Genomic DNA, 25,753 nt, shown 5'->3' with positions numbered 1-25,753 from the left:
ACACGTTATAGCCCTGAATTTTCCAATGCCTATCTCTTTGCAAAAGAGAGATATCGGCAAGGAAAAGTGTATTGTACTTTTGCATTTTTCTCCCAAATGAAAGACACTAGAATGAAAATTTTAAAGCCTACTGTTAGTGCTTCATCTACACGTTATAGCCCTGAATTTTCCAATGCCTAGCTCTTTGCAAAAGAGAGATATCGGCAAGGAAAAGCTGTATTGTACCTTTGCATTTTTCTCCCAAACGAAAGACACTAGAATGAAAATTTTAAAGCCTCCTGTTAGTGCTTCATCTACACGTTATAGCCCTGAATTTTCCAATGCCTATCTCTTTGCAAAAGAGAGATATCGGCAAGGAAAAGATGTATTGTACCTTTGCATTTTTCTCCCAAACGAAGGACACTAGAATGAAAATTTTAAAGCCTCCTATTAGTGCTTCATCTACACGTTATAGCCCTGAATTTTCCAATGCCTATCTCTTTGCAAAAGAGAGATATCGGCAAGGAAAAACTGTATTGTACCTTTGCATTTTTCTCCCAAACGAAAGACACTAGAATGAAAATTTTAAAGCCTCCTGTTAGTGCTTCATCTACACGTTATAGCCCTGAATTTTCCAATGCCTATCTCTTTGCAAAAGAGAGATATCGGCAAGGAAAAGCTGTATTGTACCTTTGCATTTTTCTCCCAAACGAAAGACACTAGAATGAAAATTTTAAATCCTACTGTTAGTGCTTCATCTACACGTTATAGCCCTGAATTTTCCAATGCCTAGCTCTTTGCAAAAGAGAGATATCGGCAATGAAAAGCTGTATTGTACCTTTGCATTTTTCTCCCAAACGAAAGACACTAGAATGAAAATTTTAAAGCCTCCTGTTAGTGCTTCATCTACACGTTATAGCCCTGAATTTTCCAATGCCTATCTCTTTGCAAAAGAGAGATATCGGCAAGGAAAAGCTGTATTGTACCTTTGCATTTTTCTCCCAAACGAAGGACACTAGAATGAAAATTTTAAAGCCTCCTATTAGTGCTTCATCTACACGTTATAGCCCTGAATTTTCCAATGCCTATCTCTTTGCAAAAGAGAGATATCGGCAAGGAAAAACTGTATTGTACCTTTGCATTTTTCTCCCAAACGAAAGACACTAGGATGAAAATTTTAAAGCCTCCTGTTAGTGCTTCATCTACACGTTATAGTCCTGAATTTTCCAATGCCTATCTCTTTGCAAAAGAGAGATATCGGCAAGGAAAAGCTGTATTGTACCTTTGCATTTTTCTCCCAAACGAAAGACACTAGAATGAAAATTTTAAAGCCTCCTGTTAGTGCTTCATCTACACGTTATAGCCCTGAATTTTCCAATGCCTATCTCTTTGCAAAAGAGAGATATCGGCAAGGAAAAGTGTATTGTACTTTTGCATTTTTCTCCCAAATGAAAGACACTAGAATGAAAATTTTAAAGCCTCCTGTTAGTGCTTCATCTACACGTTATAGCCCTGCATTTTCCAATGCCTATCTCTTTGCAAAAGAGAGATATCGGCAAGGAAAAGCTGCATTGTACTTTTGCATTTTTCTCCCAAACGAAACACACTAGAATGAAAATTTTAAAGCCTCCTGTTAGTGCTTCATCTACACGTTATAGCCCTGAATTTTCCAATGCCTATCTCTTTGCAAAAGAGAGATATCGGCAAGGAAAAGCTGTATTGTGTCTTTGCATTTTTCTCCCAAACGAAAGACACTAGAATGAAAATGTTAAAGCCTACTGTTAGTGCTTCATCTACACGTTATAGCCCTGAATTTTCCAATGCCTATCTCTTTGCAAAAGAGAGATATCGGCAAGGAAAAGATGTATTGTACCTTTGCATTTTTCTCCCAAACGAAGGACACTAGAATGAAAATTTTAAAGCCTCCTATTAGTGCTTCATCTACACGTTATAGCCCTGAATTTTCCAATGCCTATCTCTTTGCAAAAGAGAGATATCGGCAAGGAAAAACTGTATTGTACCTTTGCATTTTTCTCCCAAACGAAAGACACTAGAATGAAAATTTTAAAGCCTCCTGTTAGTGCTTCATCTACACGTTATAGCCCTGAATTTTCCAATGCCTATCTCTTTGCAAAAGAGAGATATCGGCAAGGAAAAGCTGTATTGTACCTTTGCATTTTTCTCCCAAACGAAAGACACTAGAATGAAAATTTTAAATCCTACTGTTAGTGCTTCATCTACACGTTATAGCCCTGAATTTTCCAATGCCTAGCTCTTTGCAAAAGAGAGATATCGGCAAGGAAAAGCTGTATTGTACCTTTGCATTTTTCTCCCAAACGAAAGACACTAGAATGAAAATTTTAAAGCCTCCTGTTAGTGCTTCATCTACACGTTATAGCCCTGAATTTTCCAATGCCTATCTCTTTGCAAAAGAGAGATATCGGCAAGGAAAAGCTGTATTGTACCTTTGCATTTTTCTCCCAAACGAAGCACACTAGAATGAAAATTTTAAAGCCTCCTGTTAGTGCTTCATCTACACGTAATAGCCCTGAATTTTCCAATGCCTATCTCTTTGCAAAAGAGAGATATCGGCAAGGAAATGCTGTATTGTACCTTTGCATTTTTCTCCCAAACGAAAGACACTAGAATGAAAATTTTAAAGCCTCCTGATAGTGCTTCATCTACACGTTATAGCCCTGCATTTTCCAATGCCTATCTCTTTGCAAAAGAGAGATATCGGCAAGGAAAAGTTGCATTGTACTTTTGCATTTTTCTCCCAAACGAAAGACACTAGAATGAAAATTGTAAAGCCTCCTGTTAGTGCTTCATCTACACGTTATAGCCCTGCATTTTCCAATGCCTATCTCTTTGCAAAAGAGAGATATCGGCAAGGAAAAACTGTATTGTACCTTTGCATTTTTCTTCCAAACGAAAGACACTAGAATGAAAATGTTAAAGCCTACTGTTAGTGCTTCATCTACACGTTATAGCCCTGAATTTTCCAATGCCTATCTCTTTGCAAAAGAGAGATATCGGCAAGGAAAAGCTGTATTGTACCTTTGCATTTTTCTCCCAAACGAAAGACACTAGAATGAAAATTTTAAAGCCTCCTGTTAGTGCTTCATCTACACGTTATAGCCCTGAATTTTCCAATGCCTAGCTCTTTGCAAAAGAGAGATATCGGCAAGGAAAAGCTGTATTGTACCTTTGCATTTTTCTCCCAAACGAAAGACACTAGAATGAAAATTTTAAAGCCTCCTGTTAGTGCTTCATCTACACGTTATAGCCCTGAATTTTCCAATGCATATCTCTTTGCAAAAGAGAGATATCGGCAAGGAAAAGCTGTATTGTACCTTTGCATTTTTCTCCAAAACGAAGGACACTAGAATGAAAATTTTAAAGCCTCCTATTAGTGCTTCATCTACACGTTATAGCCCTGAATTTTCCAATGCCTATCTCTTTGCAAAAGAGAGATATCGGCAAGGAAAAGCTGTATTGTACCTTTGCATTTTTCTCCCAAACGAAGTACACTAGAATGAAAATGTTAAAGCCTCCTGTTAGTGCTTCATCTACACGTTATAGCCCTGAATTTTCCAATGCCTATCTCTTTGCAAAAGAGAGATATCGGCAAGGAAAAGCTGTATTGTACCTTTGCATTTTTCTCCCAAACGAAAGACACTAGAATGAAAATTTTAAATCCTACTGTTAGTGCTTCATCTACACGTTATAGCCCTGAATTTTCCAATGCCTAGCTCTTTGCAAAAGAGAGATATCGGCAATGAAAAGCTGTATTGTACCTTTGCATTTTTCTCCCAAACGAAAGACACTAGAATGAAAATTTTAAAGCCTCCTGTTAGTGCTTCATCTACACGTTATAGCCCTGAATTTTCCAATGCCTATCTCTTTGCAAAAGAGAGATATCGGCAAGGAAAAGCTGTATTGTACCTTTGCATTTTTCTCCCAAACGAAGGACACTAGAATGAAAATTTTAAAGCCTCCTATTAGTGCTTCATCTACACGTTATAGCCCTGAATTTTCCAATGCCTATCTCTTTGCAAAAGAGAGATATCGGCAAGGAAAAACTGTATTGTACCTTTGCATTTTTCTCCCAAACGAAAGACACTAGGATGAAAATTTTAAAGCCTCCTGTTAGTGCTTCATCTACACGTTATAGTCCTGAATTTTCCAATGCCTATCTCTTTGCAAAAGAGAGATATCGGCAAGGAAAAGCTGTATTGTACCTTTGCATTTTTCTCCCAAACGAAAGACACTAGAATGAAAATTTTAAAGCCTCCTGTTAGTGCTTCATCTACACGTTATAGCCCTGAATTTTCCAATGCCTATCTCTTTGCAAAAGAGAGATATCGGCAAGGAAAAGTGTATTGTACTTTTGCATTTTTCTCCCAAATGAAAGACACTAGAATGAAAATTTTAAAGCCTCCTGTTAGTGCTTCATCTACACGTTATAGCCCTGCATTTTCCAATGCCTATCTCTTTGCAAAAGAGAGATATCGGCAAGGAAAAGCTGCATTGTACTTTTGCATTTTTCTCCCAAACGAAACACACTAGAATTAAAATTTTAAAGCCTCCTGTTAGTGCTTCATCTACACGTTATAGCCCTGAATTTTCCAATGCCTATCTCTTTGCAAAAGAGAGATATCGGCAAGGAAAAGCTGTATTGTGTCTTTGCATTTTTCTCCCAAACGAAAGACACTAGAATGAAAATGTTAAAGCCTACTGTTAGTGCTTCATCTACACGTTATAGCCCTGAATTTTCCAATGCCTATCTCTTTGCAAAAGAGAGATATCGGCAAGGAAAAGATGTATTGTACCTTTGCATTTTTCTCCCAAACGAAGGACACTAGAATGAAAATTTTAAAGCCTCCTATTAGTGCTTCATCTACACGTTATAGCCCTGAATTTTCCAATGCCTATCTCTTTGCAAAAGAGAGATATCGGCAAGGAAAAACTGTATTGTACCTTTGCATTTTTCTCCCAAACGAAAGACACTAGAATGAAAATTTTAAAGCCTCCTGTTAGTGCTTCATCTACACGTTATAGCCCTGAATTTTCCAATGCCTATCTCTTTGCAAAAGAGAGATATCGGCAAGGAAAAGCTGTATTGTACCTTTGCATTTTTCTCCCAAACGAAAGACACTAGAATGAAAATTTTAAATCCTACTGTTAGTGCTTCATCTACACGTTATAGCCCTGAATTTTCCAATGCCTAGCTCTTTGCAAAAGAGAGATATCGGCAAGGAAAAGCTGTATTGTACCTTTGCATTTTTCTCCCAAACGAAAGACACTAGAATGAAAATTTTAAAGCCTCCTGTTAGTGCTTCATCTACACGTTATAGCCCTGAATTTTCCAATGCCTATCTCTTTGCAAAAGAGAGATATCGGCAAGGAAAAGCTGTATTGTACCTTTGCATTTTTCTCCCAAACGAAGCACACTAGAATGAAAATTTTAAAGCCTCCTGTTAGTGCTTCATCTACACGTAATAGCCCTGAATTTTCCAATGCCTATCTCTTTGCAAAAGAGAGATATCGGCAAGGAAATGCTGTATTGTACCTTTGCATTTTTCTCCCAAACGAAAGACACTAGAATGAAAATTTTAAAGCCTCCTGTTAGTGCTTCATCTACACGTTATAGCCCTGCATTTTCCAATGCCTATCTCTTTGCAAAAGAGAGATATCGGCAAGGAAAAGTTGCATTGTACTTTTGCATTTTTCTCCCAAACGAAAGACACTAGAATGAAAATTGTAAAGCCTCCTGTTAGTGCTTCATCTACACGTTATAGCCCTGCATTTTCCAATGCCTATCTCTTTGCAAAAGAGAGATATCGGCAAGGAAAAACTGTATTGTACCTTTGCATTTTTCTTCCAAACGAAAGACACTAGAATGAAAATGTTAAAGCCTACTGTTAGTGCTTCATCTACACGTTATAGCCCTGAATTTTCCAATGCCTATCTCTTTGCAAAAGAGAGATATCGGCAAGGAAAAGCTGTATTGTACCTTTGCATTTTTCTCCCAAACGAAAGACACTAGAATGAAAATTTTAAAGCCTCCTGTTAGTGCTTCATCTACACGTTATAGCCCTGAATTTTCCAATGCCTAGCTCTTTGCAAAAGAGAGATATCGGCAAGGAAAAGCTGTATTGTACCTTTGCATTTTTCTCCCAAACGAAAGACACTAGAATGAAAATTTTAAAGCCTCCTGTTAGTGCTTCATCTACACGTTATAGCCCTGAATTTTCCAATGCATATCTCTTTGCAAAAGAGAGATATCGGCAAGGAAAAGCTGTATTGTACCTTTGCATTTTTCTCCAAAACGAAGGACACTAGAATGAAAATTTTAAAGCCTCCTATTAGTGCTTCATCTACACGTTATAGCCCTGAATTTTCCAATGCCTATCTCTTTGCAAAAGAGAGATATCGGCAAGGAAAAGCTGTATTGTACCTTTGCATTTTTCTCCCAAACGAAGTACACTAGAATGAAAATGTTAAAGCCTCCTGTTAGTGCTTCATCTACACGTTATAGCCCTGAATTTTCCAATGCCTATCTCTTTGCAAAAGAGAGATATCGGCAAGGAAAAGCTGTATTGTACCTTTGCATTTTTCTCCCAAACGAAAGACACTAGAATGAAAATTTTAAAGCCTCCTGTTAGTGCTTCATCTACACGTTATAGCCCTGAATTTTCCAATGCCTATCTCTTTGCAAAAGAGAGATATCGGCAAGGAAATGCTGTATTGTACCTTTGCATTTTTCTCCCAAACGAAAGACACTAGAATGAAAATTTTAAAGCCTCCTGTTAGTGCTTCATCTACACGTTATAGCCCTGCATTTTCCAATGCCTATCTCTTTGCAAAAGAGAGATATCGGCAAGGAAAAGCTGCATTGTACTTTTGCATTTTTCTCCCAAACGAAAGACACTAGAATGAAAATTTTAAAGCCTCCTGTTAGTGCTTCATCTACACGTTATAGCCCTGAATTTTCCAATGCCTAGCTCTTTGCAAAAGAGAGATATTGGCAAGGAAAAGCTGTATTGTACCTTTGCATTTTTCTCCCAAACGAAAGACATTAGAATGAAAATTTTAAAGCCTCCTGTTAGTGCTTCATCTACACGATATAGCCCTGAATTTTCCAATGCCTATCTCTTTGCAAAAGAGAGATATCGGCAAGGAAAAGCTGTATTGTACCTTTGCATTTTTCTCCCAAACGAAGGACACTAGAATGAAAATTTTAAAGCCTCCTGTTAGTGCTTCATCTACACGTTATAGCCCTGAATTTTCCAATGCCTATCTCTTTGCAAAAGAGAGATATCGGCAAGGAAAAGCTGTATTGTACCTTTGCATTTTTCTCCCAAACGAAAGACACTAGAATGAAAATTTTAAAGCCTACTGTTAGTGCTTCATCTACACGTTATAGCCCTGAATTTTCCAATGCCTAGCTCTTTGCAAAAGAGAGATATCGGCAAGGAAAAGCTGTATTGTACCTTTGCATTTTTCTCCCAAACGAAAGACACTAGAATGAAAATTTTAAAGCCTCCTGTTAGTGCTTCATCTACACGTTATAGCCCTGAATTTTCCAATGCCTATCTCTTTGCAAAAGAGAGATATCGGCAAGGAAAAGCTGTATTGTACCTTTGCATTTTTCTCCCAAACGAAGGACACTAGAATGAAAATTTTAAAGCCTCCTGTTAGTGCTTCATCTACACGTAATAGCCCTGAATTTTCCAATGCCTATCTCTTTGCAAAAGAGAGATATCGGCAAGGAAATGCTGTATTGTACCTTTGCATTTTTCTCCCAAACGAAAGACACTAGAATGAAAATTTTAAAGCCTCCTGTTAGTGCTTCATCTACACGTTATAGCCCTGCATTTTCCAATGCCTATCTCTTTGCAAAAGAGAGATATCGGCAAGGAAATGCTGTATTGTACCTTTGCATTTTTCTCCCAAACGAAAGACACTAGAATGAAAATTTTAAAGCCTCCTGTTAGTGCTTCATCTACACGTTATAGCCCTGAATTTTCCAATGCCTATCTCTTTGCAAAAGAGAGATATCGGCAAGGAAAAGCTGTATTGTACCTTTGCATTTTTCTCCCAAACGAAAGACACTAGAATGAAAATTTTAAATCCTACTGTTAGTGCTTCATCTACACGTTATAGCCCTGAATTTTCCAATGCCTAGCTCTTTGCAAAAGAGAGATATCGGCAAGGAAAAGCTGTATTGTACCTTTGCATTTTTCTCCCAAACGAAAGACACTAGAATGAAAATTTTAAAGCCTCCTGTTAGTGCTTCATCTACACGTTATAGCCCTGAATTTTCCAATGCCTATCTCTTTGCAAAAGAGAGATATCGGCAAGGAAAAGCTGTATTGTACCTTTGCATTTTTCTCCCAAACGAAGGACACTAGAATGAAAATTTTAAAGCCTCCTGTTAGTGCTTCATCTACACGTAATAGCCCTGAATTTTCCAATGCCTATCTCTTTGCAAAAGAGAGATATCGGCAAGGAAATGCTGTATTGTACCTTTGCATTTTTCTCCCAAACGAAAGACACAAGAATGAAAATTTTAAAGCCTCCTGTTAGTGCTTCATCTACACGTTATAGCCCTGCATTTTCCAATGCCTATCTCTTTGCAAAAGAGAGATATCGGCAAGGAAAAGTTGCATTGTACTTTTGCATTTTTCTCCCAAACGAAAGACACTAGAATGAAAATTGTAAAGCCTCCTGTTAGTGCTTCATCTACACGTTATAGCCCTGCATTTTCCAATGCCTATCTCTTTGCAAAAGAGAGATATCGGCAAGGAAAAGCTGTATTGTACCTTTGCATTTTTCTCCCAAACGAAAGACACTAGAATGAAAATTTTAAAGCCTCCTGTTAGTGCTTCATCTACACGTAATAGCCCTGAATTTTCCAATGCCTATCTCTTTGCAAAAGAGAGATATCGGCAAGGAAATGCTGTATTGTACCTTTGCATTTTTCTCCCAAACGAAAGACACTAGAATGAAAATTTTAAAGCCTCCTGTTAGTGCTTCATCTACACGTTATAGCCCTGAATTTTCCAATGCCTAGCTCTTTGCAAAAGAGAGATATCGGCAAGGAAAAGCTGTATTGTACCTTTGCATTTTTCTCCCAAACGAAAGACACTAGAATGAAAATTTTAAAGCCTCCTGTTAGTGCTTCATCTACACGTTATAGCCCTGAATTTTCCAATGCCTATCTCTTTGCAAAAGAGAGATATCGGCAAGGAAAAGCTGTATTGTACCTTTGCATTTTTCTCCCAAACGAAGGACACTAGAATGAAAATTTTAAAGCCTCCTATTAGTGCTTCATCTACACGTTATAGCCCTGAATTTTCCAATGCCTATCTCTTTGCAAAAGAGAGATATCGGCAAGGAAAAGCTGTATTGTACCTTTGCATTTTTCTCCCAAACGAAAGACACTAGAATGAAAATTTTAAAGCCTCCTGTTAGTGCTTCATCTACACGTTATAGCCCTGAATTTTCCAATGCCTATCTCTTTGCAAAAGAGAGATATCGGCAAGGAAATCTGCATTGTACTTTTGCATTTTTCTCCCAAACGAAAGACACTAGAATGAAAATTTTAAAGCCTCCTGTTAGTGCTTCATCTACACGTTATAGCCCTGAATTTTCCAATGCCTAGCTCTTTGCAAAAGAGAGATATTGGCAAGGAAAAGCTGTATTGTACCTTTGCATTTTTCTCCCAAACGAAAGACACTAGAATGAAAATTTTAAAGCCTCCTGTTAGTGCTTCATCTACACGATATAGCCCTGAATTTTCCAATGCCTATCTCTTTGCAAAAGAGAGATATCGGCAAGGAAAAGCTGTATTGTACCTTTGCATTTTTCTCCCAAACGAAGGACACTAGAATGAAAATTTTAAAGCCTCCTGTAAGTGCTTCATCTACACGTTATAGCCCTGAATTTTCCAATGCCTATCTCTTTGCAAAAGAGAGATATCGGCAAGGAAAAGCTGTATTGTACCTTTGCTTTTTTCTCCCAAACGAAAGACACTAGAATGAAAATTTTAAAGCCTCCTATTAGTGCTTCATCTACACGTTATAGCCCTGAATTTTCCAATGCCTATCTCTTTGCAAAAGAGAGATATCGGCAAGGAAAAGCTGCATTGTACTTTTGCATTTTTCTCCCAAACGAAAGACACTAGAATGAAAATTTTAAAGCCTCCTGTTAGTGCTTCATCTACACGTTATAGCCCTGAATTTTCCAATGCCTAGCTCTTTGCAAAAGAGAGATATTGGCAAGGAAAAGCTGTATTGTACCTTTGCATTTTTCTCCCAAACGAAAGACACTAGAATGAAAATTTAAAAGCCTCCTGTTAGTGCTTCATCTACACGTTATTGCCCTGAATTTTCCAATGCCTAGCTCTTTGCAAAAGAGAGATATTGGCAAGGAAAAGCTGTATTGTACCTTTGCATTTTTCTCCCAAACGAAAGACACTAGAATGAAAATTTAAAAGCCTCCTGTTAGTGCTTCATCTACACGTTATAGCCCTGAATTTTCCAATGCCTATCTCTTTGCAAAAGAGAGATATCGGCAAGGAAAAACTGTATTGTACCTTTGCATTTTTCTCCCAAACGAAAGACACTAGAATGAAAATTTTAAAGCCTCCTGTTAGTGCTTCATCTACACGTTATAGCCCTGAATTTTCCAATGCCTATCTCTTTGCAAAAGAGAGATATCGGCAAGGAAAAGCTGTATTGTACCTTTGCATTTTTCTCCCAAACGAAGGACACTAGAATGAAAATTTAAAAGCCTCCTGTTAGTGCTTCATCTACACGGTATAGCCCTGAATTTTCCAATGCCTATCTCTTTGCAAAAGAGAGATATCGGCAAGGAAAAGCTGTATTGTACCTTTGCATTTTTCTCCCAAACGAAAGACACTAGAATGAAAATTTTAAAGCCTCCTGTTAGTGCTTCATCTACACGTTATAGCCCTGAATTTTCCAATGCCTAGCTCTTTGCAAAAGAGAGATATTGTGCTTCCTAGCTGTTTTTTATAAAATCACTTAATTAAATCTAACTCTGATTACGTCAGAGAAGGCCAGGTACCCTACACCATAAGAGGGGGTTTGAAATTTTGACTTGTCTACTTAAAGATCACCAAAATCTGATGACAAGGTCAATTACATCCCTGGGTGGGATTGAACCACCAACCTTTTGGTTAATAGCCCATGTAAGTGCAAGAAATCCTGAAGCACTCACTCATCATGGGAAAGTACCAATGTGTATCTTGATTATTGACTTTTTAAAGTTTTTCTAGGAAACGTTCTAGATGAATGATTATTAGCCTTTGTCAGTATTGACTTTTGCAAGGTGTCTCTGTGGCGCAATCAGTTAGTGTGTAAGGCTATTAACCAAAAGGTTGGTGGTTCAATCCCACCCAGGGACTTAATTGACCTTGTTATCAGATTTTGGTGATCTTTAAGTAGACAAGTCAAAATTTCAAACCCACTGTTATGGTGTAGGGTACCTGGCCTTCTCTGATGTTTAGATTTGATTCAGTGATTTTATAAAAACAGCTAGGAAGCACAATTTAGCAGTGGGTTGCAGAGAAAAAGAAATATGCTGGCAGAAAAATCCAATTGAGTGATTAAACAGCTCTTCATTTTCTGGCTTTATTTTTATACTAACAAATTTGTTCTCTGAAAAGTGTCCACAAAGCCAAGTCTCTGATTAACACCTTTGTAGGGATGGTTTTTCACCTATTACTAAATTAAACTTGCTTCATTGGAAAGGCAGCAAGATGCATCCTCATTTCAATGTCTACTGAAATAATACAGGTTGACACCAGGAAACATTAACGCCACTGCATCCTTGCTGCTTTCGCATGTGGAAGTCTGTTTAATGTGAAAACAAGGTGATATCTAATTAGCACACAGGTAAGGAATTAAGAAAATCTTTATTTAAGGGTGAAGATGTTTCTCACAAAATCGTTGCCCCAATGCATCATTGAAATTCAAGCTGGAAAGATGATTTTAATATATCACTTGTACATTTTGCATTGCTCTTCTGGTGACAATGTAGTTTGTTTTTGTCAATTACCATTTTAATAATCGGGTAAAGAAAATTAATTGGATTTTTGAAAGAAAACAATACTGTCAATATACTATTAAAACAAATTAAAATGGTAAAAGTTATTGTACTTTAAGTAAAAATAAAAGAGCAAAAATATCAATCCCAGTTTTTGATTACTTTAATTAACAAAAAAAAATGCACATAGCAGAGGATAGTTTCGATCAATCAACCTCTGGGTTATGGGCCCAGCATGCTTCCATTGCACTACTCTGCTGCTCATGGAAGTGTAAGAGATCCTGAAGACTAAATTGATTAAAGGCCTAAAAGTACTGGACTATAAGGAAAGACTTACTAGGCTGAATATTTATACACTAGAAAAGAGGTGCCTAAGAGGAGATATTATTAATATCTTCAAATATGTAAAGATACATAACAAAGAGTTATCAGAGGAATTATTTATTAAACGAACACGTGGTCACTCGCTGCGACTGGAGGAAAGTTCAGAACGCAATGGAGGAAAGGTTTCTTCACTGTTAGGGCAATCAGGATGTGGAATTCCCTGCCAGGGAAGGTGGTAATGGCGGACTCTGTAATTGGATTTAAAAAAGGAATGGATACATTTCTGAATGAAACAGCTATCCAAGGTTATAATACTTAAAATATCAACATGGTTAATCCGGGGGTAACATGAGTTATAGTAGCTAACTAGTCATAAAACATTATTCAGCAAGTATGTAGAATCATCACAACTTAAAACAGGTTGAACACGATGGGCAATTTGCCTCTATTCAACCTCAAAAACTATGTTACTATATTACTATGTTATTGTAGTATACAGAACACCACAATGCAATGAGCAGTGATAGTGAGCACTGATGAGGATACTAGAACTGACACTGAGCAGCAAGATGCAGCACTGGACTATTAGTAATGTACTGTAGTATGCTGAGCACCACAATGCAGCACAAGACAATGAGCAGTGATACTGAGCACTGATGAGGATACTACTGAGAACTGACACTGAGCAGGAGAGACACACTACTAGTATTACTGAGCAGCAATAAGTAACCACTGATACTGAGCACTGATATTGAGATTTCCACTGAGAGAACATAGCCACGTCCTCTCCGCTCTCTCTTCAATGCACGAGTAAAAATGGCAGCAACGCGCAGCTCTTTATATGGAATCCGAATCTCGCGAGAATCCGACAGCGGGATGATGACATTTTCCCTTGTTCAGGTTTTCCGAGTCAGGCGGGAACAACCGAGCCTGCCTCGGACCAGTGTAAACAACGTGGAGTTCGTGGGGAATTCGGTTCTCGGAGAACCGAACCCGCTCCTCTCTACCTTATACCCATCAATTTTTTTATTTTCAATCTAAGCCCCTGCAGTTTTCTGTAAGCATCTGCTTCGCTATGATGATCAACAAGTCACAAGGGCAAACACTCAGGGTTTGAGGCGTAGATCTTAGGACCAGCTGCTACAAGCATGGCAGAGGTGTCACTATCACTGGTGACACCCAGAGAGGTGGCGAGGGAGATTGTAATGCAGTGCGCGCAGATAAGCAGCGCAATGGTAAAAAGGAGGCATGGTTTCATAGGTAGGGGCGTGGCCTGGTGGCCTGAATCTACATTTTGTTGCTCCGGGTGTCCCGGGGGTTGGGGGCTGCACCCGGGGACTAGTGTGTGAGCGGTGCTGGCTCCTGCACAGTGACAGGGCATGGCCACCCAGCATGACGCCTCCCTTCTTGACCATGCTGTAATTGCAGTCGCACTGCAGTTCAGCGTGATCATAAAAAATGGTGTAGGCTCCTGCTGGTGCAGACTGTATGTGCGCGCAGGAAGCCGCCACCATTTTTGTGATCACAGCGGCTGAATGTGATGTCATACAGCCGCTGTGACCACGCCCCCTGTGTCTCCTCCGTTGCAGACCCCATTTTGAAGCCTTGCCCCCGCACCGCTCCATCCCTGACTTGGAAATGGAGTGTTGCTGACCCACCTCTCCCCCCCTTCCCCGCCCCGATTGACAGGCAGAGGCGATCACATTCTCTGCGGGGTGCCGCAGAAAATGCAGGCACATGCGTATGCTCTTAGCAATTTTTGCAGTTGGATCGCTTATTGTGATTGCAATCCAACCTGAATCAGGCCCTATTACCTATCACAATGCGCTGCGGGCAGTACAAAATTGGGTTAATATAGGAGAAAAACCCCCAGACCTGTGCTCCTTAACTGTACCTGGTGGCTAGTGGAGCGGCTGCCCAGTAATCAGTGTCCACCGCAGTGCGCACACGGCCCACCACCTACGGCCTCGCTCCCCTTCATCAGCGGCCTCGTGATCCGGAAGGGTGGTGTGTGTGTGACTGACCTTAGGATGAAACCGGAGCCTCCGCTGCAGTGACCCAGCAACCAAGGCACGGGAGTATACAGCGCCGCTGGGAGTGATGAAGCTGCAGTAAAGATGTCTATTAGACCTAGCCTGCTGCAGCCCTTGTAGATTCTCATAAAACAAGTTCTTCTTTTCTTGTCAAAATTAATAGCTAAGAATAGGCTGCCTGAGGCAGGCCCCTGTTAATTGGCCTGCTACTGAAGGCACCAACTACAAACTGAGCTCCCTGTTCATGGAAGCGGGGTTATAGAGGAGAATGCACTGAGCTTCTTGGGAACAGTCAAAAGCTTTGAGCCGGTTGGTGCCTCAGATCAAGATCCTACTCTACACCCCAATGTGAATCCTTGTGGAGTCCAGTGTACCCCACAGAAGAAATTAATGTGTCACACCCATTGGCAGCAACCTTAGAATAGCTGCTGACGGGCACAATTGAGAAAGGAAGGGGGGGGGGGGGACATTTGAATCCAGCACATAGATGCAATTCAAATATGTAATTTGTACCTTCCTATTTTAAAATATAATGGATGAACCTCACCCTGTGAGAACAATCTTCATGATCAAGAGATCTAATATGTAAAATAAGTATGAGTTGGGATAGGGCTGGGGAGGGTGGCAGCTCGGGCAGCCCCTCCCCCGTCAAGTTAAGGAAATTCAACTGAGGAAGCACAAGGGAACTCTCGTCTGGGGACAACAACTGCAGGGAGACCACATCTTTTCAGATGAACATGGGAGGGCGGAAGGCTGCCTAATACTGAAGCACCATCAAATATCAAACCATATCCAACAACTAGTACAAGCATTCCTGGGGGAAGGTCTGCAGCAGACGGATTTGCATACGGTGATGTCATCCAAGCAGTGGGCCAAAGTTGGCTGGAACCCTCATCTGCATATAAAAAGAGAAAAGGGGCATGCAGGGCATGGCGGCCTTTTGCAGTGCTTGGATGACCCATAGTTCGCATTAAACACCCCCACCCTCCTTTGGTGTGGGGCTCATGTTGGCCATGCCCCATCCCCTGAAGCATTCATGCTGATTTCTTGCAGCAGCTTGGCACTGTAACAGCTCCAGAGCTGCTCTGTAAGGCAAGTAAAAGGGTGTGGGCCCTGCAGCACCACCTGTAGTTCGCATTGTGCGTTGGAAGGCACAAAGTAAGCAGACGGGAGGAGAAGTCAGGATAGTACACAAGGGCATCCTTTTCTCATAGTCCGTAGAGGATGCTGGGGTCACATTAAGAACCATGGGGTATAGACGGGATCCGCAAGAGACATGGGCACTTTAAGACTTTCAAAGGGTGTGAACTGGCTCCTCCCTCTATGCCCCTCCTCCAGACTCCAGTTATAGGAACTGTGCCCAGGGAGACGGACATTTCGAGGAAAGGATTTATTGTTAAACTAAGGTGAGCATCTTACCAGCTCACACCTTAAGCATGCCGCAGAACGTGGCATTCAACAGAACACAAGCCAACGGCATGAACAATTGCAGCAAAAAGCTGACCAGAACCGTAACACAACATGTGTATAACCACAAGTAATAACTGCAGACACAGTATGGACTGGGACGGGTGCCCAGCATCCTCTACGTACTAAGAGAAAAGGATTTACCGGTAGGTATTAAAATCCTATTTTCTCATACGACCTAGAGGATGCTGGGGTCACATTAAGAACCATGGGGTTATACCAAAGCTCTTGAACGGGTGGGAGAGTGCGTACGACTCTGCAGCACCGAATGACCCAACTTGAGGTTATCATCAGCCAAGGTATCAAACTTGTAAAACTTAGCAAAAGTGTTTACTAAATAGCTGCTCGGCAAAGTTGCAATGCCGAGACTCCCCGACCAGCTGCCCAGGATGAACCCACCTTTCTAGTAGAATGGGTCTTCACCTAATTCAGTAACGGCAATCCTGCCGTGGAATGAGCATGCTGAATCTTACCACAGATCCAGCGCGTAATGGTCTGCATGGAAGCAGGACACCCAATCATGTTGGGAGCATACAGGACAAACAGAGCCTCTGTTTTCCTAATCTGAACCGTTCTGGTGACATAAATTTTCAAAGTTCTGACCACAGCCAGAGACTTTGACTCAACGAAGGTGTCAGTGGCCAAAGGCACCATGTGGAAAGATGAACCACCTTCGGCAGAAATTGTTGACGTGTCCTCAATTCTGCTCTATCTTCATGAAAGATCAAATAAAGGCTCTTGTGATACTGCATGGTTTGTACTGTTTTCCATGTGCTCCCAGATCTTTCAAGCAAGTAGCATGGTCAAGAAAGTTCTGTTTGAAAAGAAACAAACATTTACTGTCATTGTTATGCAAATAAACTTACATTAAAGCTAACAAGAAAGCACACTCGTTCTGTCTTTAAACTGATAAAAGAAACCCCAATAATATGGGGCATGCAAAAATTGAGATAAAACTCAGTTTTGCTCCTCTCCACGGAAATCTTTAATAAAAGGCGAAATATTTGTTAGTTCTGAAGAGAAACCAGAGCATGACCAAGATTCCACCTGTCGCCTGAGTGCCATGCCAGCAGTTCTCATTCAGCTCAAAGTGAGCACCCAATTTGAATGAAAGAAAGCAGATTTCTCACCTGGCTTCCCCTTGCTATAAACATGGTTTGTACTCTTTTCCATGTGCTCCCAGATCTTTCAAACAATTAGTGTGGTCAAGAAAGTTCTGTTTGAAAAGAAACAAACATTTACTGTCATTTCTATGCAAATGAGCTTACATTAAAGCACACTCGTTCTATCTTTAAACCAATAAAATAAAACCCCAATAAGATGGGGCATGCAAAAATTGAGATAAAACTCAGTTTTGCTCCTCTCCGCGGAAATCTTTAGTAAAAGGCGAAAGATTTGTTCGTTCTGAAGAGAAACCACAGCATGACCAAGATTCTACCTGTCGCCTGAGTGCCATGCCAGCAGTCCTCATTCAGCTCAAAGTGAGCACCCAATTTGAAAGAAAGAAAGCAGATTTCTCACCAGGCTTCCCCTTGCTATAAACATGGTTTGTACTCTTTTCCATGTGCTCCAAGATCTTTCAAGCAATTAGTATAGTCAAGAAAGTTCTGTTTGAAAAGAAACAAACATTTACTGTCATTTCTACGCAAATGAGCTTACATTAAAGCACACTCGTTCTATCTTTAAACTGATAAAAGAAACCCCAATAAGACGGGGCATGCAAAAATTGAGATAAAACTCAGTTTTGCTCCTCTCCACGGAAATCTTTAGTAAAAGGCGAAAGATTTGTTCGTTCTGAAGAGAAACCAGAGCATGACCAAGATTCCACCTGTCGCCTGAGTGCCATGCCAGCAGTCCTCATTCAGCTCAAAGTGAGCACCCAATTTGAAAGAAAGAAAGCAGATTTCTCACCAGGCTTCCCCTTGCTATAAGCATGGTTTGTACTGTTTTCCATGTGCTCCCAGATCTTTCAAGCAATTAGTATGGTCAAGAAAGTTCTGCTTGAAAAGAAACAGACATTTATTGTCATTGTTATGCAAATAAACTTACATTAAAGCTAACAAGAAAGCACACTCGTTCTGTCTTTAATCCGATAAAAGAAACCCCAATAATATGGGGCATGCAAAAATTGAGATAAAACTCAGTTTTGCTCCTCTCCACGGAAATCTTTAGTAAAAGGCGAAAGATTTGTTCGTTCTGAAGAGAAACCAGAGCATGACCAAGATTCCACCTGTCGCCTGAGTGCCGTGCCAGCAGTCCTTATTCAGATCAAAGTGAGCGCCCAATTTGAAAGAAAGCAGATTTCTCACCTGTCTTCTCCTTGCTATAAGCATGGTTTGTACTGTATTCCATGTGCTCCCAGATCTTTCAAGCAAGTAGCATGGTCAAGAAAGTTCTGTTTGAAAAGAAACAAACATTTACTGTCATTTCTATGCAAATGAGCTTACATTAAAGCACACTCATTCTATCTTTAAACCGATAAAAGAAACCCCAAAAAGATGGGGCATGCAAAAATTGAGATAAAACTCGGTTTTGCTCCTCTCCACGGAAATCTTTAGTAAAAGGCGAAAGATTTGTTCGTTCTGAAGAGAAACCAGAGCATGACCAAGATTTTTATCTGAAAATATGTGTTCTCCCTGCAGTTGTTGTCCCCAGATGAGAGTTCCCTTGTGCTGCCTCAGTTGAATCTCCTTTACTTGACAGGGGGATGCTCGAGCAGCGACCCTCCCCAGCTCTAGCCCAACTCCTACTTACCTGCCAGGTGAGATACTATGATCATGAAGGTGCTTCTCCCAGGGCAAGGCTCACCCATTGCACTCTGGTTGTGCTGCCCCTGTGATTTCCCCAAATGTGGGAAACTTGACTGCATAATTTGTGTTTCCCTTGGTCGGCTCTCGTATAATTCAGATCTCTTTGTCTCAGGTCTCTCTCCAGCCTAGTTTGCTGTCTGTTTCCACTTCTCTTTTCTTGAGCCGCTCCCTTCTATGCCCTTGCGCACTATCCTGACTTCTCCCGTCTGCTTACTTCGTGCCTTCCAACGCACAATGCAAACTACAGGTAGTGCTGCAGGGCCCACACCCTTTTACTTGCCTTACAGAGCAGCTCTGGAGCAGTTACAGTGCCCAGCTGCTGCAAGAAATCAGCTTGAATGCTTCAGGGGCTGGGGCATAGCCAACATGAGCCCCACACCGAAGGAGGGTGGAGGTGTGTAATGCGAACTAGGGGTCATCCAAGCGCCGCAAAAGGCCGCCATGCCCTGCACGCCCCTTTTCTCTTTTCATATGCAGACGAGGGTTGAAGCCAACTTTGACCCACTGCTTGGATGGCATCACCATATGCAAATCCATCTGCTGCAGGCCTTCCCCCAGGAATGCTTGCACTAGTTGTTGCATTTGGTTTGTTGTTTGGGGGTGCTTCAGTATTAGGCAGCCTTCTGCCCTCCCATGTTCATCTGAAAATATGTGTTCTCCCTGCAGTTGTTGTCCCCAGATGAGAGTTCCCATGTGCTGCCTCAGTTGAATCTCCTTTACTTGACAGAGATGTGCCTGAGCAGCGGCCCTCCCCAGCCCTATCCCAAATCATACTTATTTTGCATAGGAGAGACCATGGTCTTGAAGATTGTTCTCCCAGGGTGAGGTTCATTCATTGCATTCTGGGTATGCTGACCCCTGTGATTTCCCCAAATGTGGGAAACTCAACTGCATTATTTGTGGTAGTGGGGGACTGTGTTTGTGCTTTCCTCTGGTCAGCTCTAGTAAAAGTCAGATTTCTTTGTTTCAGTTCTTCCTCTAGCCTTGTTCTTCTTTCGAGAGTTCCATTGTGCTGCCTCAGTGTGTATGGTTATTAATCAAAAGGTTGGTGGTTCAATCCCACCCAGGGACGTAATTGACCTTGTTATCAGATTTTGGTGATCTTTAAGTAGACAAGTCAAAATTTCAAACCCCCTGTTATGGTGTAGGGTACCTGGCCTTCTCTGATGTAATCAGAGTTAGATTTGATTCAGTGATTTTATAAAAACAGCTAGGAAGCACAATTTAGCAGTGGGTTGCAGAGAAAAAGAAATATGCTGGCAAAAAAATCCAATTGAGTGATTAAACAGCTCTTCATTTTCTGGCTTTATTTTTATGCTAACAAATTTGTTCTCTGAAAAGTGTCCACAAAGCCAAGTCTCTGATTAACACCTTTGTAGGGATGGTTTTTCACCTATTACTAAATTAAACTTGCTTCATTGGAAAGGCAGCAAGATGCATCCTCATTTCAATGTCTACTGAAATAATACAGGTTGACACCAGGAAACATTAACGCCACTGCATCCTTGCTGCTTTCGCATGTGGAAGTCTGTTTAATGTGAAAACAAGGTGATATCTAATTAGCACACAGGTAAGGAATTAAGAAAATCTTTATTTAAGGGTGAAGGTGTTTCTCACAAAATCGTTGCCCCAATGCATCATTGAAATTCAAGCTGGAAAGATGATTTTAATATATCACTTGTACATTTTGTATTGCTCTTCTGGTGACAATGTAGTTTGTTTTTGTCAATTACCATTTTAATAATAGGGTAAAGAAAATTAAGTGGATTTTTGAAAGAAAACAATACTGTCTATATACTATTAAAACAAATTAAAATGGTAAAAGTTAGTGTACTTTAAGTAAAAATAAAAGAGCAAAAATATCAATCCCAGTTTTGGATTACTTTAATTAACAAAAAAAATGCATATAGCAGAGGATAGTTTCAATCTGCCTACCTCTGGGTTATGGGCCCAGCATTTTTGCATTGCAGTACTCTGCTGCACATGTAAGTGCAAGAGATCCTGAAGCACTCACTCATCATGGGAAAGTACCAATGTGTTTCTTCGTTGGTTGATGGAAGAAACATCTTACAAAAACTCTCCAGATTATTGACTTTTTAAAGTTTTTCTAGGAAACGTTCTAGATGAATGATTATTAGCCTTTGTCAGTATTTACGTTTGTAAAGTGTCTCTGTGGCGCAATCTGTTAGTGTGTTTGGTTATTAATCAAAGGGTTGGTGGTTCAATCCCACCCAGGGATGTAATTGACCTTGTTATCAGATTTTGGTGATCTTTAAGTAGACAAGTCAAAATTTCAAACCCCCTTCTTATGGTGTAGGGTACCTGGCCTACTCTGATGTAATCAGAGTTAGATTTGAATCAGTGATTTTATAAAAAAAAACAGCTAGGAAGCACAATTTAGCAGTGGGTTGCAGAGAAAAAGAAATATGCTGGCAGAAAAATCCAATTGAGTGATTAAACAGCTCTTCATTTTCTGGCTTTATTTTTATGCTAACGAATTTGTTCTCTGAAAAGTGTCCACAAAGCCAAGTATCTGATTAACATATTTGTAGGGATGGTTTTTCACCTATTACTAAATTAAACTTGCTTCATTGGAAAGGCAGCAAGATGCATCCTCATTTTAATATCTACTGAAATAATACAGGTTGACACCAGGAAACATTAACGCCACTGCATCCTTGCTGCTTTCTCATGTGGAAGTCTGTTTAATTTGAAAACAAGGTGATATCTAATTAGCACACAGGTAAGGAATTAAGAAAATCTTTATTTAAGGGTGAAGATGTTTCTCACAAAATCGTTGCCCCAATGCATCATTGAAATTCAAGCTGGAAAGATGATTTTAATATATCACTTGTACATTTTGTATTGCTCTTCTGGTGACAATGCAGTTTGTTTTTGTCAATTACCATTTTAATAATCGGGTAAAGAAAATTAATTGGATTTTTGAAAGAAAACAATACTGTCAATATACTATTAAAACAAATTAAAATGGTAAAAGTTATTGTACTTTAAGTAAAAATAAAAGAGCAAAAATATCAATCCCAGTTTTGGATTACTTTAATTAACAAAAAAAATGCATATAGCAGAGGATAGTTTCAATCTGCCTACCTCTGGGTTATGGACCCAGCATGCTTCCATTACAGTACTCTGTTGCACATGTAAGTGCAAGAGGTCCTGAAGCACTCACTTATCATGGGAAAGTACCAATGTGTTTCTTCATTGGTTGATGGAAGAAACATCTTACAAAAACTCTCCACATTATTGACTTTTTAAAATGTTTCTAGGAAACGTTCTAGATGAATGCTTATTAGCCTTTGTCAGTATGTACTTTTGCAAAGTGTCACTGTGGCGCAATCAGTGAGTGTGTATGGTTATTAACCAAAAGGTTGGTGGTTCAATCCCACCCAGGGACGTAATTGACCTTGTTATCAGATTTTGGTGATCTTTAAGTAGACAAGTCAAAATTTCAAACCCCCTGTTATGGTGTAGGGTACCTGGCCTTCTCTGATGTAATCAGAGTTAGATTTGATTCAGTGATTTTATAAAAACAGCTAGGAAGCACAATTTAGCAGTGGGTTGCAGAGAAAAAGAAATATGCTGGCAAAAAAATCCAATTGAGTGATTAAACAGCTCTCTTTATTTTCTGGCTTTATTTTTATGCTAACAAATTTGTTCTCTGAAAAGTGTCCACAAAGCCAAGTCTCTGATTAACACCTTTGTAGGGATGGTTTTTCACCTATTACTAAATTAAACTTGCTTCATTGGAAAGGCAGCAAGATGCATCCTCATTTCAATGTCTACTGAAATAATACAGGTTGACACCAGGAAACATTAACGCCACTGCATCCTTGCTGCTTTCGCATGTGGAAGTCTGTTTAATGTGAAAACAAGGTGATATCTAATTAGCACACAGGTAAGGAATTAAGAAAATCTTTATTTAAGGGTGAAGATGTTTCTCACAAAATCGTTGCCCCAATGCATCATTGAAATTCAAGCTGGAAAGATGATTTTAATATATCACTTGTACATTTTGTATTGCTCTTCTGGTGACAATGTAGTTTGTTTTTGTCAATTACCATTTTAATAATCGGGTAAAGAAAATTAATTGGATTTTTGAAAGAAAACAATACTGTCAATATTCTATTAAAACAAATTAAAATTGTAAAAGTTATTGTACTTTAAGTAAAAATAAAAGAGCAAAAATATCAATCCCAGTTTTGGATTACTTTAATTAACAAAAAAAAAATGCATATAGCAGAGGATAGTTTCAATCTGCCTACCTCTGGGTTATGGACCCAGCATGCTTCCATTACAGTACTCTGCTGCACATGTAAGTGCAAGAGGTCCTGAAGCACTCACTTATCATGGGAAAGTACCAATGTGTTTCTTCATTGGTTGATGGAAGAAACATCTTACAAAAACTCTCCACATTATTGACTTTTTAAAATGTTTCTAGGAAACGTTCTAGATGAATGCTTATTAGCCTTTGTCAGTATGTACTTTTGCAAAGTGTCGCTGTGGCGCAATCAGTTAGTGTGTATGGTTATTAACCAAAAGGTTGGTGGTTCAATCCCACCCAGGGTCGTAATTGACCTTGTTATCAGATTTTGGTGATCGTTAAGTAGACAAGTCAAAATTTCAAACCCCTTGTTATGGTGTAGGGTACCTGGCCTTCTCTGATGTAATCAGAGTTAGATTTGATTCAGTGATTTTATAAAAACAGCTAGGAAGCACAATTTAGCAGTGGGTTGCAGAGAAAAAGAAATATGCTGGCAAAAAAATCCAATTGAGTGATTAAACAGCTCTCTTTATTTTCTGGCTTTATTTTTATGCTAACAAATTTGTTCTCTGAAAAGTGTCCACAAAGCCAAGTCTCTGATTAACACCTTTGTAGGGATGGTTTTTCACCTATTACTAAATTAAACTTGCTTCATTGGAAAGGCAGCAAGATGCATCCTCATTTCAATGTCTACTGAAATAATACATGTTGACACCAGGAAACATTAACGCCACTGCATCCTTGCTGCTTTCGCATGTGGAAGTCTGTTTAATGTGAAAACAAGGTGATATCTAATTAGCACACAGGTAAGGAATTAAGAAAATCTTTATTTAAGGGTGAAGATGTTTCTCACAAAATCGTTGCCCCAATGCATCATTGAAATTCAAGCTGGAAAGATGATTTTAATATATCACTTGTACATTTTGTATTGCTCTTCTGGTGACAATGTAGTTTGTTTTTGTCAATTACCATTTTAATAATCGGGTAAAGAAAATTAATTGGATTTTTGAAAGAAAACAATACTGTCAATATACTATTAAAACAAATTAAAATGGTAAAAGTTATTGTACTTTAAGTAAAAATAAAAGAGCAAAAATATCAATCCCAGTTTTGGATTACTTTAACAAAAAAAAATGCATATAGCAGAGGATAGTTTCAATCTGCCTACCTCTGGGTTATGGACCCAGCATGCTTCCATTACAGTACTCTGCTGCACATGTAAGTGCAAGAGATCCTGAAGCACTCACTCATCATGGGAAAGTACCAATGTGTTTCTTCATTGGTTGATGGAAGAAACATCTTACAAAAACTCTCCACATTATTGACTTTTTAAAATGTTTCTAGGAATCGTTCTAGATGAATGCTTATTAGCCTTTGTCAGTATGTTCTTTTGCAAAGTGTTGTTTTGGCGCAATCAGTTAGTGTGTAAGGCTATTAACCAAAAGGTTGGTGGTTCAATCCCACCCAGGGACTTAATTGACCTTGTTATCAGATTTTGGTGATCTTTAAGTAGACAAGTCAAAATTTCAAACCCCCTGTTATGGTGTAGGGTACCTGGCCTTTTCTAATGTAATCAGAGTTAGATTTGATTCAGTGATTTTATAAAAACAGCTAGGAAGAACAATTTAGCAGTGGGTTGCAGAGAAAAAGAAATATGCTGGCAGAAAAATCCAATTGAGTGATTAAACAGCTCTTCATTTTCTGGCTTTATTTTTATACTAACAAATTTGTTCTCTGAAAAGTGTCCACAAAGCCAAGTCTCTGATTAACACCTTTGTAGGGATGGTTTTTCACCTATTACTAAATTAAACTTGCTTCATTGGAAAGGCAGCAAGATGCATCTTCATTTCAATGTCTACTGAAATAATACAGGTTGACACCAGGAAACATTAACGCCACTGCATCCTTGCTGCTTTCGCATGTGGAAGTCTGTTTAATGTGAAAACAAGGTGATATCTAATTAGCACACAGGTAAGGAATTAAGAAAATCTTTATTTAAGGGTGAAGATGTTTCTCACAAAATCGTTGCCCCAATGCATCATTGAAATTCAAGCTGGAAAGATGATTTTAATATATCACTTGTACATTTTGTATTGCTCTTCTGGTGACAATGTAGTTTGTTTTTGTCAATTACCATTTTAATAATCGGGTAAAGAAAATTAAGTGGATTTTTGAAAGAAAACAATACTGTCAATATACTATTAAAACAAATTAAAATGGTAAAAGTTATTGTACTTTAAGTAAAAATAAAAGAGCAAAAATATCAATCCCAGTTTTGGATTACTTTAATTAACAAAAAAAAATGCATATAGCAGAGGATAGTTTCAATCTGCCTACCTCTGGGTTATGGACCCAGCATGCTTCCAATACAGTACTCTGCTGCACATGTAAGTGCAAGAGGTCCTGAAGCACTCACTTATCATGGGAAAGTACCAATGTGTTTCTTCATTGGTTGATGGAAGAAACATCTTACAAAAACTCTCCACATTATTGACTTTTTAAAATGTTTCTAGGAATCGTTCTAGATGAATGCTTATTAGCCTTTGTCAGTATGTACTTTTGCTAAGTGTAGCTGTGGCGCAATCAGTTAGTGTGTAAGGCTATTAACCAAAAGGTTGGTTGTTCAATCCCACCCAGGGATTTAATTGACCTTGTTATCAGATTTTGGTGATCTTTAAGTAGACAAGTCAAAATTTCAAACCCCCTGTTATGGTGTAGGGTACCTGGCCTTCTCTGATGTAATCAGAGTTAGATTTGATTCAGTGATTTTATAAAAACAGCTA

The 25,753-nt window shown here is 39.3% G+C and overlaps 7 non-coding genes across 7 annotated transcripts; 2 read left to right on the top strand and 5 right to left on the bottom strand.

Annotated features, from left to right (window-relative positions):
* Window positions 1-16,798: 16,798 nt before the first annotated feature.
* On the bottom strand, window positions 16,799-16,914 carry LOC135027611 (U5 spliceosomal RNA). The gene has a single exon (XR_010224027.1). It is a non-coding gene; the product is annotated as a U5 spliceosomal RNA (small nuclear RNA).
* A 275-nt stretch (window positions 16,915-17,189) lies between these two features.
* Window positions 17,190-17,305, bottom strand: LOC135027605 (U5 spliceosomal RNA). The gene has a single exon (XR_010224021.1). It is a non-coding gene; the product is annotated as a U5 spliceosomal RNA (small nuclear RNA).
* Window positions 17,306-17,579: 274 nt separating this feature from the next.
* On the bottom strand, window positions 17,580-17,695 carry LOC135027589 (U5 spliceosomal RNA). Its single transcript, XR_010224006.1, has one exon. It is a non-coding gene; the product is annotated as a U5 spliceosomal RNA (small nuclear RNA).
* Window positions 17,696-17,981: 286 nt separating this feature from the next.
* LOC135027573 (U5 spliceosomal RNA) lies at window positions 17,982-18,097 on the bottom strand. The gene has a single exon (XR_010223991.1). It is a non-coding gene; the product is annotated as a U5 spliceosomal RNA (small nuclear RNA).
* A 270-nt stretch (window positions 18,098-18,367) lies between these two features.
* LOC135027582 (U5 spliceosomal RNA) lies at window positions 18,368-18,483 on the bottom strand. The gene has a single exon (XR_010224000.1). It is a non-coding gene; the product is annotated as a U5 spliceosomal RNA (small nuclear RNA).
* A 144-nt stretch (window positions 18,484-18,627) lies between these two features.
* Window positions 18,628-18,790, top strand: LOC135027520 (U1 spliceosomal RNA). The gene has a single exon (XR_010223965.1). It is a non-coding gene; the product is annotated as a U1 spliceosomal RNA (small nuclear RNA).
* Window positions 18,791-19,461: 671 nt separating this feature from the next.
* Window positions 19,462-19,625, top strand: LOC135027286 (U1 spliceosomal RNA). The gene has a single exon (XR_010223774.1). It is a non-coding gene; the product is annotated as a U1 spliceosomal RNA (small nuclear RNA).
* The last annotated feature ends 6,128 nt before the right edge of the window (window positions 19,626-25,753 follow it).

Source organism: Pseudophryne corroboree, unplaced genomic scaffold (assembly GCF_028390025.1).
Source record: "Pseudophryne corroboree isolate aPseCor3 unplaced genomic scaffold, aPseCor3.hap2 scaffold_464, whole genome shotgun sequence".
Taxonomy (NCBI): Eukaryota; Metazoa; Chordata; class Amphibia; order Anura; family Myobatrachidae; genus Pseudophryne; species Pseudophryne corroboree.
The sequence above is the reverse complement of the archived record's forward strand: the minus strand, read 5'-3'. Positions and strand labels throughout refer to the sequence as shown.